Source organism: Aotus nancymaae, unplaced genomic scaffold (genome assembly GCF_030222135.1).
Source record: "Aotus nancymaae isolate 86718 unplaced genomic scaffold, 86718_ANA_hifiasm-v0.15.2.pri h1tg000032l_0, whole genome shotgun sequence".
Lineage (NCBI taxonomy): Eukaryota > Metazoa > Chordata > Mammalia > Primates > Aotidae > Aotus > Aotus nancymaae.
Genome location: NW_026988445.1, coordinates 2,726,182 through 2,744,636, shown reverse-complemented (window position 1 = coordinate 2,744,636; position 18,455 = coordinate 2,726,182). Strand labels below are relative to the sequence as shown.

Genomic DNA, 18,455 nt, shown 5'->3' with positions numbered 1-18,455 from the left:
ATAAGGGTAACAAAAACAGGCTCATTCTCTGCTCTCATGGTACTTGTACAGTCTGGTGGAAAAGGTAAACACTTACCAGAACATCACACAGATAAATGCAAACTGTCAGTGTTCTTACGTGCCAAGGCTGCGCTTAGGGGATTTGACCTAGTCTAGGAAAGCTTTTTGGAGAGGGTAATGCTCGACCTAAGATCTAACGGATTAATAGTATTTAACCAAGAAAAGAAGAGAAAGGACTAGCATTCAAAGCAGGGGAACAGCATGTGCAAAGTTCCATTGGTTGGAAGATGTATGTATGAAAACTAAAAGAAATCACTGCACAGAGCTGGAAGGAAAGTGTTGCCCGGGATGACTTAGGAAGTAAATAGTTCTTGGCCAGTCTACTGGAGTTTACTCGAGCAATAAAAAGCCTCTAGATAAGCTTTGCTCTAGTCACGCTTCCTAAATGGATCCCAACAATTTTATTTTATTACAAGAGGATAGTATATGTAAAGGAAAGAATTTTCTCAAATCTTAGAAGTTTCTGAATATAAACCTACCTAGGCAAATCTTAGATACATTTTTAGATTCTAGGTTTTCTAAATCATTCTGATTTCTGGGGGTTCTAACCAACAAAAAGATGAAAAGACTGACATGGAAGTGAACAATTATAATACAGTAGACAGTTAACTGTTTCAAGGATTAATTGTGCAAAGTAGTCTACCTGTTTACTTTTTTTTATTGCAAGTAACTTTTTCCACTTTCAGTGGGAAAATATTTCCACAGATGAGAAAAAAGCAATTACACAGAATTGTACTTTCTAAAAGACTTCTGAATTGTCTTTCAGAATTGTACTTTCTGAAAAACTACTGAATTCAGACTACTGGTTTGCTTTCCAGATGAGTGCTGGCTTACTCTTGAGGGTGGAGGTGTCTGTGATTTGAGAACACTGGAAAGGAAACTGCCTCATTTCAAAAAAGTCCCTGTAATCAACTTAAATGACTTGAGATGGGAAAATGGTCAGTGAGGCAGTAGCCATGAATTTAGGAGATTAAATTACGAAGAAAACTGTGTTTAAAATAAACAGCCAAAGAATGGCAATAAACCAGCCCAGGGAGACTGATGACAGCGCTCTTCATGAAGCCCATACTTGTCCCTCTGCCATTCTGTAATCTCACATTTCATGAAAGCAGTCTTCGAGCGTCCAGGACCCATCCACCTTTCTTACTACCTCTGCTCCTTAATGTAGGAGGTATGGAGTTTCAAAGGAGTTTTTGGTTACTTTGCCTCACTGAAACTCAGGAGAAGTGGTACAAGGACGAAAACCCCTTTGCTTAATTTCTCTAACCTAGAAGTTGATCTAATTTGTGAATAAAAGATCCTTCCAAACACAGATTAGTACATGAAAGAAATAGCTCTGGCCTAGGGAAATGAAACCTTAGCAAAGAAGGTATCCCAATGACAGGAGCAAAGACCCAGACGCTGTATAACCTACTTCTACGTGTCACTTATTGAGGACATATTATGTGCTTACACTATGATGGCCCCTAGTCATACCAGGTGCCAAGACCAACATGAGTGTAAACAGTTATGAAGTGCTGAGTGAGGCACTCATAGATATTAGGTTCCAGTCCCTAGAATCTATAAATGTTACCTTATATGGCTTCAAAGGGTCTTGCAAATGTGTTTTAAGGATCTTGAGAGAGTGAGTGTATCCTGGAATATCCACGTGGGCCCTCTATGCAGTCACAAGTTTTCTTATGAGAGAGGCAGAAGAAAATTTGACACAGACAGGAGAGGAGGCAGCAGTGTGACCATGAAGGCAGTGATGATAGCGATATGGTGATGGGCCAAGGGACCCTGGCAGCCACCAGAAACTGGAAGAGGCAAGGAGCACCTTTCCTCTAGAGCCTTGAGAGGGAGTGTGGCCCTGCCAATACCCTCATTTCAGCCTGTTCACCTAATTTCAGACTTCTGGCCTCTAGAACTATAAGAGAATAAATTTCTGTTGTTTTAAGTCATCTGGTTTATGGTAATTTGTCATAGCAGCCACAGGGAGCTAATAAAATTATAATCCAATAAAATTTTAGTAGGGAGTTGAACAAAGTGCAGTAGGAAGGCTTCACAGATAACCTGACATTTTAGCTTCTAGAAGGAAGAGGAAAGATTGACCAAGGGAAAGCAAGGCTCCCAAAATGGGTTTAAGACTAACAGTGCAGGCCTGGGCATGGTGGCTCATGCCTGTAATCCCAGCAATTTAGGAGGCCAAGGTGAGTAGATCACTTGAGCCCAGGAGTTTGATACCAGCCTGGGCAACATGATGAAACCCCACCTTTACAACAACAATAGTAACACATTAGCTGGGCATGGTGGCATGCTCCTATAGTCCCAGCTAATCAGGAGGCTGAGGCAGGAGGATCTCCTGAGCCTGGGAGATGGAGATTTCAATGAGCTTTGATCATGCCACTGCACTCCAGCTTGGGCGATGGAGCTAAGCCTTGTCTCAAAAATAAAAAAATAAAGACCAACAGTGCAAATTCACTGAGGTAGGAGAGACTTTGACAGTCCGCTGGATGATTTTCCTTTTTTTTTTTTTTTTTTATTTTTTTTTTTTTGAGACGGAGTTTCGCTCTTGTTTCCCAGGCTGGAGCGCAATGGCGCGATCTCGGCTCACCGCAATCTCCGCCTCCTGGATTCAGGCAATTCTCCTGCCTCAGCCTCCTGAGTAGCTGGGATTACAGACACGCGCCACCGTGCCCAGCTAATTTTTTTGTATTAGTAGAGACGGGGTTTCACCATGTTGACCAGGATGGTCTCGATCTCTTGACCTCGTGATCCACCCGCCTCGGCCTCCCAAAGTGCTGGGATTACAGGCTTGAGCCACCGCGCCCGGCCGATTTTCCTTTTACATAACAAATTTTTCCATAGCTCTTGCTATGTACCAGGTGCAACTTTAAAATATATTCTCATATAATCCTCCTAATGGCATTCCGTAGAGGAGGACACCGAATCACAGAAGTAACACATGTGAATAAGCTGTCTAGCGATGAGTCCAGGCTCGGAACCACTCCACCATGCTGCCTCTCTGTTCAGCCAGAGCTATAACTTTCATTGGAGTACTTGGGGTGAAGGTGGATGGGCAGGAGTGGGCCCCATGACGAAAACCATAAGCCTAGGAGCTACATGGCACTGTGAGAGAAGAATTCTAGCTGACATGATCAGAGTGTTGCTGTAGAAAGGTCATTTTATAGCTAAATAGAGAATACACTAGAAGGGGCTGAGGAGACAGAGAGAACTAAGGTGCCCGATGCAATACAGGGCCCAGAGGAGAGATGTTACTGGCATGAACAAGGCCAGTGACAGTGGCAATGGGAAGGAGAGACATGGATTTGAAGAACTTTTAATAAACAGGACCCAGTAATTCGGGCAAATGAAGAGAAAGTAGAAGACGGAATATGAGCTATAGAAAATATGTCCAGCTGGGCACAGTGGCTCACACCTGTGATCCCAGCACTTTGGGAGGCCAAGGCAGGTGGATAATGAGGTCAGGAGTTTGAGACCAGCCTGGCTAACATGGCGAAACCCCATCTCTACTAAAAATCCAAAAAAACTTAGCGGGCATAGTGGCGGGTGCCTATAATCCCAGCTACTTAGGAGGCTGAGGCAGGAGAATGGCTTGAACCCAGGAGGTAGAGGTTACAGTAGGCCGAGGTCACACCACTGCACTCCAGCCTGGGTGACAAGAGCAAAACTCCGTCTCAGTTTATAAAAGAAGAAAAAAGAAAAGATATCCAGGGACAACTGACGTCATAACATCACCCCCTCCGTTCAGTCCCTCCAGTTCATTTCCTCCCCACTTCAGCCTTGTGTTTGTTCCCCAAGCAAGACCTTGTTATTTCTTCCTTCATTATAATTCTTGTCTAATCTTTTATTTCCATTCTTAATGCCACTCAGCCCTTAAGGCTTCATATCTGGTTTTGTGGCGTAGCCTCGCAACAGCAGAGTGGGTTAAAATTTTGAGATATTAGCCAGGGATCATACATTTCAACTCGGTGTTTCCTTTTACCCCTTACCATTAACTTCCCAGTTAGTCAGTGGCATTGACTTAGAGAAGAAATGATATTGCAGAATAGGAGTGAAAAGGCCCCTGAGTTTATATTCAAAAGCCTAGGGTTTTGGATTGCAAAAATCTAAGGACTTAGGGGACTCAGGGCTCCAGTCCTAGGAAATTCAGGATGATTCAGGAGCCAGGACTCCCTCTGCCAGAAAAGATTCTCCAGGCCTATGATAAGGGAGAATCGGAAGGAAAGCCAGAGAGAAGTTGGGATACTTCTCTGAGAAAGAGGCATGCACCATAGTCTCCCAGACTGAACCTTGGATGAGTGAGGTGACGTAACTAACCCCTCCATGGGTTTGAGGGAATTCAGAACAAGGCTGACCTATGTCCTGGTCTTACATTAACCCCCAGACTCCCTGTGTAATAGAAATTCAATGTGTAGGAGAAATGACTGAAATACTTCATGAGAAACAGGAGAGTGATTTCCTATGCACCCAAGAGGAGCACCAGAGTAGACAAATTAGCCATCTGTGATCTGAAATGTTTGTGCCACTCCCCACATAGCACCTCTTCCCCACCAAATTCCTGTGTTGAAATCTTAACCTCCAATATGGTGCTGTTAAGAATTGGGGCCTTTGGGAGGTGATTAGACCATGAAGGCATGGCCCTCATGAATGGATTAGTGCCCTTATATAAATGGCCCAAGGGAGCTTGTTTGGGCCTCTCACAATGTGAGGCAAGAAGGCACTATGTGTTAGGAAAAGGCCCTCGCCAGACACTGAATCTGCTGGCCCCTTTGTCTCTCTTTTCCAAACTGTGAGAAATGGCCGTGGCATTTTGTTATAGCAACCAGAATGGACCAAGACACCATCCAAGAGCACCGTTGTAGATGAGAGCAAGGGATGACCCAGAGATCTGTGTGGTCTGATGACCAAGGACCAGATGTTCCCACCCCTGCCAAGCGCTCACTACCTTGGCGTCACTGTGCCAGTCAAATGCAAGAGGTGACTCTAGGAAACTGACCAAGACGACATTTCTACAACCCAGGGAAAATGAACATTCGTAATGAAAATTACCAGTTTTTTAAATACAGGAGTTTGCAGATGAGCTTCATCATTAAGGTCTCTCCCTATTCCTTATGCCTTTGCTACTGCTGTCAAGCACATTGTCTTAGAATAACTGCTTTAATAATGACACTTGATTGAAGAACTCCCAGTTGCCCTTTATTATGTGCCTCATCAAGGCCAAGCTCTCTTTTTGGCTTTAAAAACCCAAGCCTGGCCAGGCATGGTGGTCCATGCCTGTAATCTCAGCACTTTATGAGGCCGAGACAAGTGGACCATGAGGTCAGGAGTTCAAGACCAGCCTGGCCAAGATGGTGAAACCTTGTGTCTACTAAAAATACAAAAATTAGCCAGGCATGGTGGTGGGTGCCTGTATTCCCAGATACTCAAGAGGTTGAGGCAGGAGAATTGCTTGACCCGGGAGGCAGAAGTAGCAGTGAGCGAAGATCATACCACTGCACTCCAGCCTGGGAGACAGAGCAAGACTCCATCTCAAAAAAAAAAAAAAAAACTAAACTAAAAAACAAAAACCCCAAACCTTAACTATTGTGCACATCTTGAGTTCTATGAGTTCTGAGAAGCCTTCTCCAAACATTTCTTCCATAACAATCTCTACTTCCTAAAGTCAGTCTTATCTATACCTTGTTGGCATATAATCATCAAGCCCCCCACCAACACACCTTTTTGTGTATTCCCATGTAAGTTAAAAGGTCTTCAGAGGGAAATACTGTATATTCTATTTATTTCATATTCTCCTTAGTGGATAGCTTGATACTTGTTACATGTTAGATTTGGAAACGTTCTGAGTGACTGGAGTACTGAAAGAGCTGATCAGGTTTTGATGGGAGGAGACACTTGGATTTTAACAGTATGTTACACTGCTAATGATTTTGAACTAGCACCTAGACTTTATGACACCATATCCAAAGAATGAATTCATAATTCTAGTTAGTGAATCTATGAAGTGTTTAATGAGATCAATAGCTTTATTGATCAGAATCTTAGAATTAAAGTAGTTAAAAAACAATTCTATTAATAAAAGTGATGAGAGTTTCCTAATCATGGAATTAGTGTTACCTTGGGGTGCCTATGGATCCAGATGGCCAAAAGGCACCCAGGTAATGCTCTGCCATCTCACTGGCAAGCAAAGGTTGTGGATCTAACAGAAAAAAACTTTGCTTTTAGGCTGAAGTGCAGCAAAAGGAAAATTCCCCTAACGCATAATGTAGTCCTCACACCAGCATCTCAACTGCATTGCAGCATTTTTACTAGAGGCAGTTACCCCAGAAGAAGAAACTGGAGGAGTAAGAAAGCCAGAGAAGTCATTTTAAATAACTATTTGAGGGTCAGATTTGATGAATTCTTAAACTACCAGCCATGTCTTCTTTTATTTGAGGGGGGTTGGTGGGAGAAAAGCTTAAGCTAACTTTGTATTCATGATTCTGGCAATGTAATAGCTCTGACCAGATACTAAAGATTGCATAAAAAGTCAAAAAAGAGCCCAGAAGGGCTACATAATAACAGATTTGGTCCTGAACTAGACATATAAACTCTTAAAATTTTTATCTCTAGAAAGTCTTATGCTTTTTTCCCCATCTCCCTCCTCCACCCCCATCCACGCCAAAAAGTGCCAAAGGTAACAAACTTCAGAAGTCTTGCATATTTCTCTCTTGGTGAGAATTGCTAACAACTTTCTTATGGTGCGGGGTGGGGGGGGTCGGGGGGGGGTCGGGGGGGGAGGGAGGGGAGGCAGTGTCATCTAGTAACTGAGGGAAGGGGGCTGGGCACAGAACTTGACTTCACTGCTGAAGGCTCCTGAGCTTCAGCATCTCGGGTGAAGCCAGATTTTTCAGTGCTTCTGTGGAATTCCAAATGATTTTATGTGAGGGCAGGGAAATTCCACAAAAAAGATGAGCGATGTGATATTTAAAATCTTAAAACCTTATTCTACTGGTTTTATTGGTTTAATCTTGACATTGAATTTGAATATATCAGTCTAGTTTTTCTTCTACATGAGGGAATAAAAATACAGGAGAAAAAAGTTCATAGCTTTGAGTTGGGGAAACTGACATAGTCAAATGTTATCTTAATTGGAAGCTATTTCAACATTGCAAAAAAAGATTTGTCTCAGAAAAAAAGCTGGGGGGCTTAGTTTTTTTCCTGATAAGGGTTGAAATTGGTAATGTTAAATGTCTGTTGTTTGGGAAATGATTAAAATTAAAGGTAGATATGACATATTTTCTTAAACCAAAAAAAAAAAAACCCCAGGATTTTTTGTTTGCTTGATAACAAATGAATTTATACAACTTTATCTTTAAATACAGCTTAATTTAATGCTCAAGTATTAATAATTATTTTAAATGTTTTAGAAAGTACATAGAAGTCAAGCAGATATTTTATCTGAATATATTCCAAATGCTACTTTTTGTGAAATTTTAAAAATTCAGGCTTTTATTTCACTGGCTTGTATTTCTGAAATATAGCACTTTGAACACAGCAGATGAAATTTTTATTTTCTTCTTACATCCATTGTTAGTTTCCCTTTACTACAGACTACATCTCTGTCTTTTCTTATCTCTGTGAAGTGAAATCAGAAACATTGAATACTGATGAGAAAAAATAGATTACGTGGAATAACGAGAAAATGATTAGCAGAAAACCAAATACTGCATGTTCTCACTTGTACTTGGGAGCTAAATGATAAGAACTTGTGAACACAAAGAAGGAAACAACAGACACTGGGGTCTACTTGAGGATGGAGGAAGGGAGGAGGGAGGGGAGCAGAAAAGATCGCTGTTGGGTACTGGGCTTAATAACTGGCCGATGAAATAGTCTGTACAACAAACCCCCATGACACGAGTTTACGTATGTAACAATCCTTCACATGTATCCCTGAACCTAAAATACAAGTTAAAAAAAAAGAAAATGATTAGTAAGTATAGCTTTCAGGGTCAAATGATAAACCAATAGAAGAACTTTTGCATCCTTTCCTTATTTAGTCATTTATTGATTTAACTGCAAAATGCTCTCTTGGGTGCTGTGGAGGAGCCAAAATTAAATTGGAACCAGATCTTATCCTCCAAGAATTCAGATTCTACAAGAAGAAACAAGACATATACTTAGAAAGCTATAAAAATCTAATGACTCATGAGGTCAAGGATGTTTGTCTATTTTGCACACTGCTATAGCCCCAGGTGGAGCCTGACACAAAGTAGGTGCTCAGTAAATATTTGTTGGATGAATGGATAATACAAGGCAGAGTGTTGAGCCATGTTAAGAACTGAAAAACAAAACAAAAAGTCAGTAATAGGAGGGACAGGTAACTTTTAACATCTTTGAAGTTATAGGTGTAATTTATAGGTAATGAATCTGACAATTGGGCCATAAACAGATTCTCCTGTGTTTTGCTATTGTTTTTGAAATCCATCAGCTACTCTGCCATCCTCTTCGCGTAAGATGAGAAACACACTGCTTAATATGCTTAACACATTTCTTCAATGAAATGAGGAAGTTAGAGTAGCTTTGTGTTCGTGGGGTCCTTTTAGGTGGCAGAGTGATTAAATGTGGACAGCTAGTCCACCAAACCCCTGATTTCATAGATGTTATTGCTTCGGAGAGAGACTTAAAGGAACTGAATAAATAATAGTGCAGGTGTTATGCAAATATGCCAAAAATTGTGAAGACAAAACATGAATGACTGAAGTTTGGGAAGCCTGGGAAGGAAGATCATTAAGGTTATGTGAGTTTTAATGTTTTATTATTTAAATTAACTTCAACCAAAAAATTGCCTTTGCCTTGCCTAAGTAATGTTAAACCCAGTTTACTTTCTTATATTCTCTGAATTGTTTTTCGATAACTTTCTGGATGTTAAGCTAAATATACATAGTGTCTGTTTGTCTTGGGGTGTTTTCTTACAGGGACCTCTTGACTAGATAATTGTGCCTCCTAAGAGGCAATGCCAGTCTCTGCTATGTTTTTTGCCTGTCTGTAGCAAAATGAGAAAAGCACAGTGTGCTACTTATAAGGCTAAACTGACTCATTTTTAAGGACTTAAAAAAAATCTCAGATTAGGACATTTTCAAGGTTAGGATATCTTTTCCTTCTGAACAATGGAGGTTGTAGATGGTATTATTTTTATCTTATTATTATTATTATTTTTGAGGCAGAGTTTTGCTCTTGTTGCCTAGGCTGGAGTGCAGTGGCGTGATCTTAGCTCACTGCAACCTCTGCCTTTCAGGTTCAAGGGATTCTCCTGCTTCAGCCTCCCGAGTAGCTAGGATTACTAGCTACATGTGCCACCATGCCCGGCTAAGTTTTCTGTTTTCAGTAGAGATGGGGTTTCACCATATTGGCCAGGCTGTTCTCAAACTCCTGACCTTACGTGATCCACCTGCCTTGGCCTCCCAAAGTACTGGGATTACAGGTGTGAGCCACCATGCCCAGCTGTATTCTTTTTAATGTTCTAGGCAAAATAAAAATTGTCAACACCCTGCCGATTCCATCTCCTTTTAAAAAACATTTTACTAGTCTCTGAAGTGTAGAAGCATGAATGTTATGACTAGTATTACAGTGTCATTGCAGAGACTACTCTGGAATTATTTCTTAACCCAGGTTGTTGGTCTTCAAATAAATTTATGCTAAATGCTCGGAATCATGACACCTTGATTTATTTTAGGTCTTGGTCATGGACACGGGTACATGTCTACACCATTTAATATACAAGACTTCTGTGGATCAAGAAGTATAAGGCCACGTGTAATTAAATAGAAAATTATCATTTATTTAAAGGCATTTAAAAATTTCTTTCCTTACCACAATTACATTATTTTTGGAAGAGAGATAGGCACTTTGATGCCAGTATTATTAACACTACCATATTAAGCAAGCATTTACTGATAGAGTTTTATTGAATCCTATTTTTTCTTTTACCATAAATGATTTATGTTACCCAGGATACTTAGGAAACACACTATGGAAAAATTATAAGGCCACTGATTTTATTGCTTTATAAGCATTGTATATTAATTATATAAAGTTTAGAAAACATAGTTCAACCCAGTGATTACTATTGTGAAGTTTTTGTTATAGATCTTTTATTTCTTTATGCACATATACATATAACAAAAAGGGGATTATATTGTACATGCTGTTTTATAACCTGGTTGTAAATCTCTTTCCAGTAAATAGTTTTCAACATCATTTTAGTGGCTTCATATTGTGATATTCTATAATATTCTGTCATCTGCTTAACTAGTTTCTTGTTAAATACTGTTGATGTCCATTTTTTTCTATTATAATGTTGAAATAAGCATCTTTGTCAAGTAAAATGTTGATTTACATTCCTGAATAATTCGTTAGGCTAAATCTTAAAAGTAGAATTGCTGGGTAAAATATATACAAATTTATAAGATCTAGTACATTACATGAAACTGATATAAAAGTAAATATATGTATTTATTTGCATACTTATTATAATGTTTACAGCCCATAGAGAGGATAGAAAAAATAATTTAACACATTGAGTATACTCCCTGCATTTCATTTAATTTTCAAAAAATTCATCATAGCTTATATTAAACATTTTAGATGAAATCATCCAACTTTGGATTAAAGGATTCTATATATCGTTTAGTCCAAAAGCTTTACTAGAGTCAAGGAAACTGAGGCTGAAGTTGTTACATATCCTATTCATAGATATAGCTAACAAGGAGCAGTGCGAGTTGGACCCCAGTGCTCTTTTTACTCCAAGATGCTCAGGGAAGTTCAAGTTGTTCTTCTTTGGATATCCAAGTAACACTTGAGAATTTAAATGCAAAGAAGTGAAATAGACTCTAAGTTTCACCATTAATTTTGTGGTTGGTGTTATTAACAAGATAGAACATTTTAAAAATCATTTTGTGATTAAAATGGACAGAACATTTTAAAAATCATTTTGTGATTAAAATGGTTAACTCTGAAAAGTTTTCTAAAAAATTGATTTATTATCTGTAGTTTTATAGGAATGGCCACCAAATGTATAAGTCTAGTCAAAACTACTTTTTTCTGTTTAATATTTATTTATTTTTTGAGACAGAGTCCCACTTTGTTGCCCAGGCTCAAGTGCAGTGGCATGATCTTAGCTCACTGCAGCCTCTGCCTCCTGGGTTCAAGCAGTTCTCCTGCCTCAGCCTGCCAGGTAGCTGAGATTACAGGCGTCCACCACCATGCCCAGCTAATTTTTGTATTTTTAGTAGAGACGGAGTTTCACTATGTTGGCTAGGCTGCTCTCAAACTCCTGACCTCAGGTGATCCACCCAACTCGGCCTCCCAAAGTGATGGGATTACAGGTGTGAGCCACTGCACCTGGCCTATTTATTAAAAGTAGAAATAGCTTTATTGCTTTTTCTAACTAAGACATATTTATTGTGAGATTAATAATAAAAATATAAAATACAGAGTGAAAATTGTATATAATCTCAGCACCAATGATTACTATTAACTTTTTGGTTATATCCATGCCATCTTTTACATATATGTACTTTATGTGACCTGTCTCTCTATATAGAGAGATAGCATGCAGAATTTTACAGTGTTCTGTGATCTACTTTTTCTCAAATGTCATTGACATCTTTTAATGTTAATAAATATTGACCTGGCCAGGCAGGGTGGCTCATGCCTGTAGTCTCAACACTTTGGGAGGCCGAGCAGGCAGATCACAAGGTCAGGAGATCAAGACCATCCTGGAAAACATGGTGAAACCTCATCTCTCCTAAAAATACAAAAATTAGCTGGGCATGATGGCGCTTACCTGTAATCCCAGCTACTCAGGAGGCTGAGGCAGGAGAATTGTTTGAATCAGGGAGTCAGAGGTTGCAGTAAGCCAAGATCCTGCCATAGCACTCCAGCCTGGCAACAGAGCCTTGAGACAGACCACCTTTAAATAAATAAATAAATATTGACCTGTATCATAATGTGTAATGGCTACATGCTCTTTTATTATACAGTAGTAGCTTCTTTAACCAACCCTTGGTTTATAGACATCAGGATTGTTGAGGGGTTTTAAGTAGTCTAAACAATACTGCAACAAACAATCTTTTAAGTAGTTGTTTAAATATCTTTAATAAATAACTTGCTTTTCTTTTGGGAAATGTTATAGGTAGTATTATTTCTGGACATTTATAATTCACATTCATGTCATAAGTAAATATTTACTAAATACCTACCAATTATGCTAGGTGCTGAGATTAATGTTTTAATGACTCTGAGAATTCTTTTTTTCTTTCTTTCTTTTACAATAGAGACAGGGTCTCCCTATATTGCTAGGCTGGTCTCAAACTCCAGGGCTCAAGGGATCCTCCTGCCTTAGACTCCCAAAGTGCTAGGATCACAGATGAGAGCCGTCGTGCCTGTCTGCTCTGAGAATTGTTATAGTAGAGAAACCTTTTTAGTTTTTTGTAATTAAGGTTTAATGGAACCACCCCTTAAAAAGTAGAATTTCTACTACTATTTCACTAGTCTTATCTGTAAAGAATTTGGAAAACACTAGTCTAGTATCAATCTTGTTGAAAATGACTAATGGGTAGATAGATAAGTACTTGTATCTACCTGTCACTTTTGTTGGAAGTTTGAAAAAATCTTCAGAATTATTTAGAGGAAAGATGTCGAATGTCATTGACATCGTTTAATGTTTAAATGGTTTAGGCATTTCAGAGGAATACATTTTTTATTTAAATTTCCAGATGAACTTCCAGAGTAAGTAGTATTTTGGTATGAATGTTTTGATGAGCACACTGGAGTTGTTTTGTTCTTTAAATGGTATCCATGCCATTAGAACAAAAGGGATACTTGAATGTAAAAGGAGAATGTGGAATATAAAATTTTTGGCTCATCAGTGTATTAGTTGGCATGGGGATAGAGTGCAGAGAAGTGAATTCCTATGGGGAAACAGAATAGATTAGGAGGAGAAAGTCAAAGAGAGACAGGAAAGTATTAAGAGGAATTAAGGAGAGAGGTTATGAGGACTTTTATAGGAATATGAAATAACTTTTAAAAATTTGGTGGAAATCAAGGATACAAAATCCTATTCATAGTACATAAAAACCAATAAGAAAAAAATCAGAGGAAAAATACAATAAAATAATAGTGTTTGGATTGAATTCTTTTTTCCTCTTCTCTAATTACCGTTTTCATTTTTATTTTTAAAATATACAATAAAATTGAAAAGAAAAGAAATACTAAAGGATCAGACAAAATTAGGAGAAGAGAGGCTTATGGAGGAGGAGGAAGATAGTGGTTGAGTCGAACAAAGGCAACAAATGGATTAAAGTGAATAAGGATAGAAGAGAGAACATTCAGTTTGGCTTGGAGGAGATCATTAATGGCTCAAGTGCTGTGAAGTGGACAAAAGCCAGTCTGTAGTGGGGTCAGATGAGAGAACCAGGGAAGAATACTTTTTTAGCACCTAGGATCATAATAATTCACTTAGTGGTTCCCCCCCAGCCACTGTTACTTTCGTTCTGATTTTATCATGTTGGGATTTTGCCTATATCATTTTTTTTTCCAGGCGCTGATAAATGAAAACCTTAAAAAAAGAAATCCTATGAGTAAGTTTCTTTGCCCTTATTTTTAACTGAAAAATCAAGAAATAATAAGTTCTTTTTCTGAGCTGTTCTATGTGCTAGCAATGCTCCCATATAGAAATCTTAATATTATACTGTGCATGCCATTTAAAAACAGAAGAACTTGATCGCCCAAGGTCATTTCATATGTCTTTTTTCCTAAGTGATTTGTGTATATTTTATCCATAAAAGACAAATTATTATGAAAGGATGTGAAATATAGGTTTAAGAAACTAAAAGAACAAAGTGCATTCTTTGCTCTTTGAATTTCTTAAAATTAAGTTCTTAAGACTCCTGCTGCTTACCTTCAAACAAGCAACCTTGAAACTGCTCTATGAAACCCGGTTAAAGGACGAACCAAAGAGTTTCACTTATTAAAAAAAAAAAGCGCATGGGAGAGAGAACATTCAAGTCTTCCAGTATCCATACTTATTAACTCAATTGAATGCCTGTGGTGGGTCTCATGGGAGCACACAGCAGCAGCCTCTTTGTATTACAACTCAGCCAGAAGCATTTATTCCCTTGTAATTAAGGCCAAGGGTGCAACCAGTGATGCGAATGGAAGCAATTAGATGGATTATCCAGTTCCCTCAACATTTCTCAAGAGTTTGTATGTTTGTGGTTTTATGCTTGCTTGAAGTCCCTGTATAGCTCCCTCATTTCTCTTTGATACTGTAGGACAATAACAATAACTAATATTGAAACAGCACTTATATGCCAGGTGCTGTTTTAGGGGCTTTAGATATATTAGAATCCATCGCTTGAAAACATATGAGGGCTAAGTGTTAAGCCCTAGGTTCCCAGGAGCCGGCACTGAGAGGTTTAAATGCATGGCATGTATCCCTGAGGTGGTTCCAGGAGGGACCTGTAATGGATTGGCGAAAGTAAGACAGGGAAAGGATGCTGCTAGGCAAGGCTCTATCTCAGGCCAGGATCCCTCAGAGGGTAGCTTCAGCCTGGTCCAATAGCATGACTCTGGGGTGCAGGCTAGGAAAGGGAGCCTGGCATCCATCCTGCTGCAGTCATTGGTTGACAACTTCCAAGGATGGCCCAGAAGTTGTAAATGAGTGATCTGCGAAGGAATGTGTGAGGTGCACACCGAGAGGAGTACAACAGAAACACCTACTTTATCTGCTACAAGTAGATAGTATCACTACCCCACCATGTGACAGCCAGGACACGGAGTCTTGCCCAAGATCTCAAAGCTTGCCAGTGGAAGAACTGGGATTTAAAAACCTGCCGTTTGGTTCCAAAAGCCATGTGCTTAACCACTGTGCTATTTTGGGTGAGATCTGATCTTTACTGTGTGCTATGGTTATCAGTAAATTTCTACAATTTTCACAGTGGATTATGTAACATATAACTATTTTGATTTTATTGGATTTCTAAAAATGCTGTAAGTATGTCTGAGATGAAATTCGTTTATGCTTTGTTGGACTAAGCTTCAGATACCCAAGCCCCCAAGCCTAAGGTGAGTTCAGACAGCAAAGTATACCAACTGTCAGAAATATTAGACAATTGGTATACTTTGAAAAATGTAGTGCTCCCAGCCTGCTCTGACAGAATCTGCCCAGTTCTGATAGAATTATGTAAAAAGACATATTTAACAAGACATATTTATACACAGCCTATTTTTACATTAAGATGACAGTTTAGAATGCTCTGCTGACTATGTACATATCACCCTCTTAAACCTCACCCCCACCTTTTTTTTAGTTTTGATGTAATGCTTTATCTGATTTCTGAAAGTTTTAAAAATTTCTTTGTTTTAACTTCAGAAGAGTTTGCTTTACTTTTACTAAAAGAATTCTCTTTATTTTTCTGTTCTAAAAACAGGAGTATGAATGATAACTTGTCTATCACTTTTGCTAGATAAAAAGAGGGAAGATTTGTGCATAGCGGTGGGTAACCAATTTAGTAATCTCCTCCAGATTCTTAGATTGGTGGTGCTGGAGAGCAAGTGACCAGGACAGAAACAAGTGGTAACCCGATCTGCATTAAGAAAATTCATTAGAACCTTGCTGGTGTAGAGAAGATAGTGCAAAGAATGAGAACACTTTTAGGAAAGGCTTAGGAGAGTGGAAGTTGTCCAGTTTTCTTCCTATGTGTTTAGAATGAAGGGGGAAATGCTCCTTTTTTGCACATACCTGTGGACGGTAACGCTGTGTGGGAGCATTTAGCCCTAGTCTCTGCCATGGATCAGGGTTGTTGGTTGTGGAGGAGAGAAGACCAGAGAGAAAGGCTTGAATGGTTGCAAAAGAATTTGAGAGGCTAAATAATGAAAGCGAGCACTCTACAGTGCTTACTAAGTGCAAGAAACTGTTGTAAGAGTTTTACATATATTAACTCCTTTGATTCAATTCTAATGACCCTGTGAGGTAGGTACTATTATTATCTCCATTGTACAGAAAAGGAAACTGAGACACAGATTAAATAACTTGATCAAGATCACACAGCTATAATTGTCAGTTGTGAAGCTGGGATTCAAGCTCCGGTATCTGCTTTCCTATTCATACTCTTACCTGTTACCCTGTACTACCCATTTGGAATGTGGAGGACGTGCTGATAACATTGCTAATAATCATTTGTCCTTTATTTCTGACTGCTCTCCAATTTTTTAAAGAGACCTCTATCTAACCCTTGGTAATAACTGTAGGAGAAAACTTTGGTTCTGATGGTAAGAAACATTTACAAAATGGTCTGAAAGTTGATATGAAGTCGAAACCCTTATATGTGTTTGGAAATTGTGGAGAAGAGGTGGCAGCCAGGCAGATGAGCTCTCTGTTCTGTGCAGAGCTGGTGGTACTCCCTGGCCTGGGGAGCTGGCACTGGCTGCGATTACATCACTAAGTCCCCCTCCATACTCAGCTGCTTGCTAAGAATTAAATTGCTGGAACCAGATCTGGTGACCCTCATGTTACCATGGCTTGTTTGTGGTGAGCACATTAGAGTAATATATTTAGTCTTCAGAAACAGTTAAATTTAAGATCAGCTTTATTACTAAAAATATAATATATGCTGCTATTACTCCTGGTTATTTGGTTCAGCTGCTCAAGTGAACAATCTACTCCTATTTAGTCTATTGAGTCAAGCTGACTTCCTTTCCCAGTTACAGGTTTGTGGACAGGAGTGACTCAGGCAGGTTCATTTGCAAAGGAGCCAGAGAGCCGCTCGGGTGTCTGCTGCCCTCTAGAGGCATGTCAGGCCAAGGTGGCTCACCTCTGAACCTTGCCTGCGGATTGCACCACCAGTCCACCCTTTGTCTCCCTTTTGAATCTCCACTAAATACCATTTGTTAAAAGGGTTGAGGCAAAACCACTCTGAGCTTCCAAAACAATAATAAGACTTAATTAGAATTCCCTGCTAAGCCACTGAGAGTTGCTGTTTATATTGGGGAAGATATAAAACTCCAGTCCTGTGTTTTTCAACTCCCACCCCCCATCACAACCACCAAAGAGAAATGAGTCAAGGTTGTTTTAAAACTATAAATAGAGCTAACACTTACAAAGCATTTGCCACATGCCAGGTACTATTCTAAGCGCCTCGCATATGATGACCTATTTAATGAAGTGGGTGGTATAATCATCTCAATCTTATAAACAGGGGAACTGAGGCAAGGGACTGCTAAGTATTTCTCATAGTTCATGAGTGGTAGAACTGGTTTTGAACCCAGGTAACTCTGGCTCCGCGGACTAGGCTTATAATCACTTTACTGTACTGCCTCTTTCATAGCTATCAAGGCATGCATTGTAAGTTCAATTTTTAGGTAGCGGTTTTGTTAAAAATATTTAACCTTAATCTGGTAATGAGGAAACAATTGTCCTGGACCCTTTAAATATGTCAATGACATAAATAAAGAAGAAGAAGGAGGAGGAGGAAGGGGGGAACTATTTTAGAGATATGACAAATATAATTCATTGTCCATGGTTAGACCCTAGATATAAAGAGACAAAGCTATGAACAATATTGGGAAATTAGGAAAATATGATTATCAACTATATTTTGGATAATCATATTAATGTTGCAATTTTTTGAGTGTGATCCTTTTATTGTTGTTATATAGCACTATGTCCATGTGTTAAGTGATACTTGAACTATTTAGGGGTAAAATATCATGATATCAGCAAGTCACTATCAAACAATTCAGGAAAAAAATACAGCAGAGAAAGAGAAAGCAAATGTGGCAAAATGTTAAAAATTAGGAAACTAGGTAAAGGGTATATGATGTTCATTAGTATACTGTTTTTAAAACTTTTTTCTAAGTTTGACATTTTTCACATAAAAAATAGAGGCAAAATAGTTACCTATTTCAAAATAAAGAGGTAGCCATGGCTGCAGCCAAGGTATCTGCCTGGACACCCCAAATGGTACAAATAAGCAAAGTGTGTTGAGTTGGGAATCCACAGGCAAGCTTTGAAATCTGTAGACATATATGAGAGTGTATGAGATATTACGTCTTATTTATTCATGTTTTTCCATGAGTACTAGGAAGTTCCTATATAATAGAAAATAAATAGTGCAAATTATAAAGCCTTGTATGAAACTAAATAAGGTCTAATTGTAGTCTTGGGATTATTCTGTTTTTGTCATCAACAAATAAGGCATTTGTAGGAAACTGCCTGCCCCATTTATTCAGCACTGTGTTCCAGGTACTGATTTAGTGCTGGAGTTACACCAGTGAGCAAACCAAGATCTCTGAACTCATGGTGCTTGCCTTCTGGTGGGACAGAGAGACAAACATTATAGCTCAGTAAACTG

At 39.0% G+C, this 18,455-nt stretch overlaps 1 long non-coding RNA gene across 1 annotated transcript in view; it reads left to right on the top strand.

Moving 5' to 3' along the window:
* Window positions 1-18,455, top strand: part of LOC135277465 (uncharacterized) — an 88,500-nt gene that overhangs the window by 665 nt on the left and 69,380 nt on the right. The window contains exon 3 of the long non-coding RNA XR_010345069.1: window positions 13,643-13,682. This is a non-coding gene — a long non-coding RNA (uncharacterized LOC135277465). The remainder of the gene's footprint in view (window positions 1-13,642; window positions 13,683-18,455) is intronic.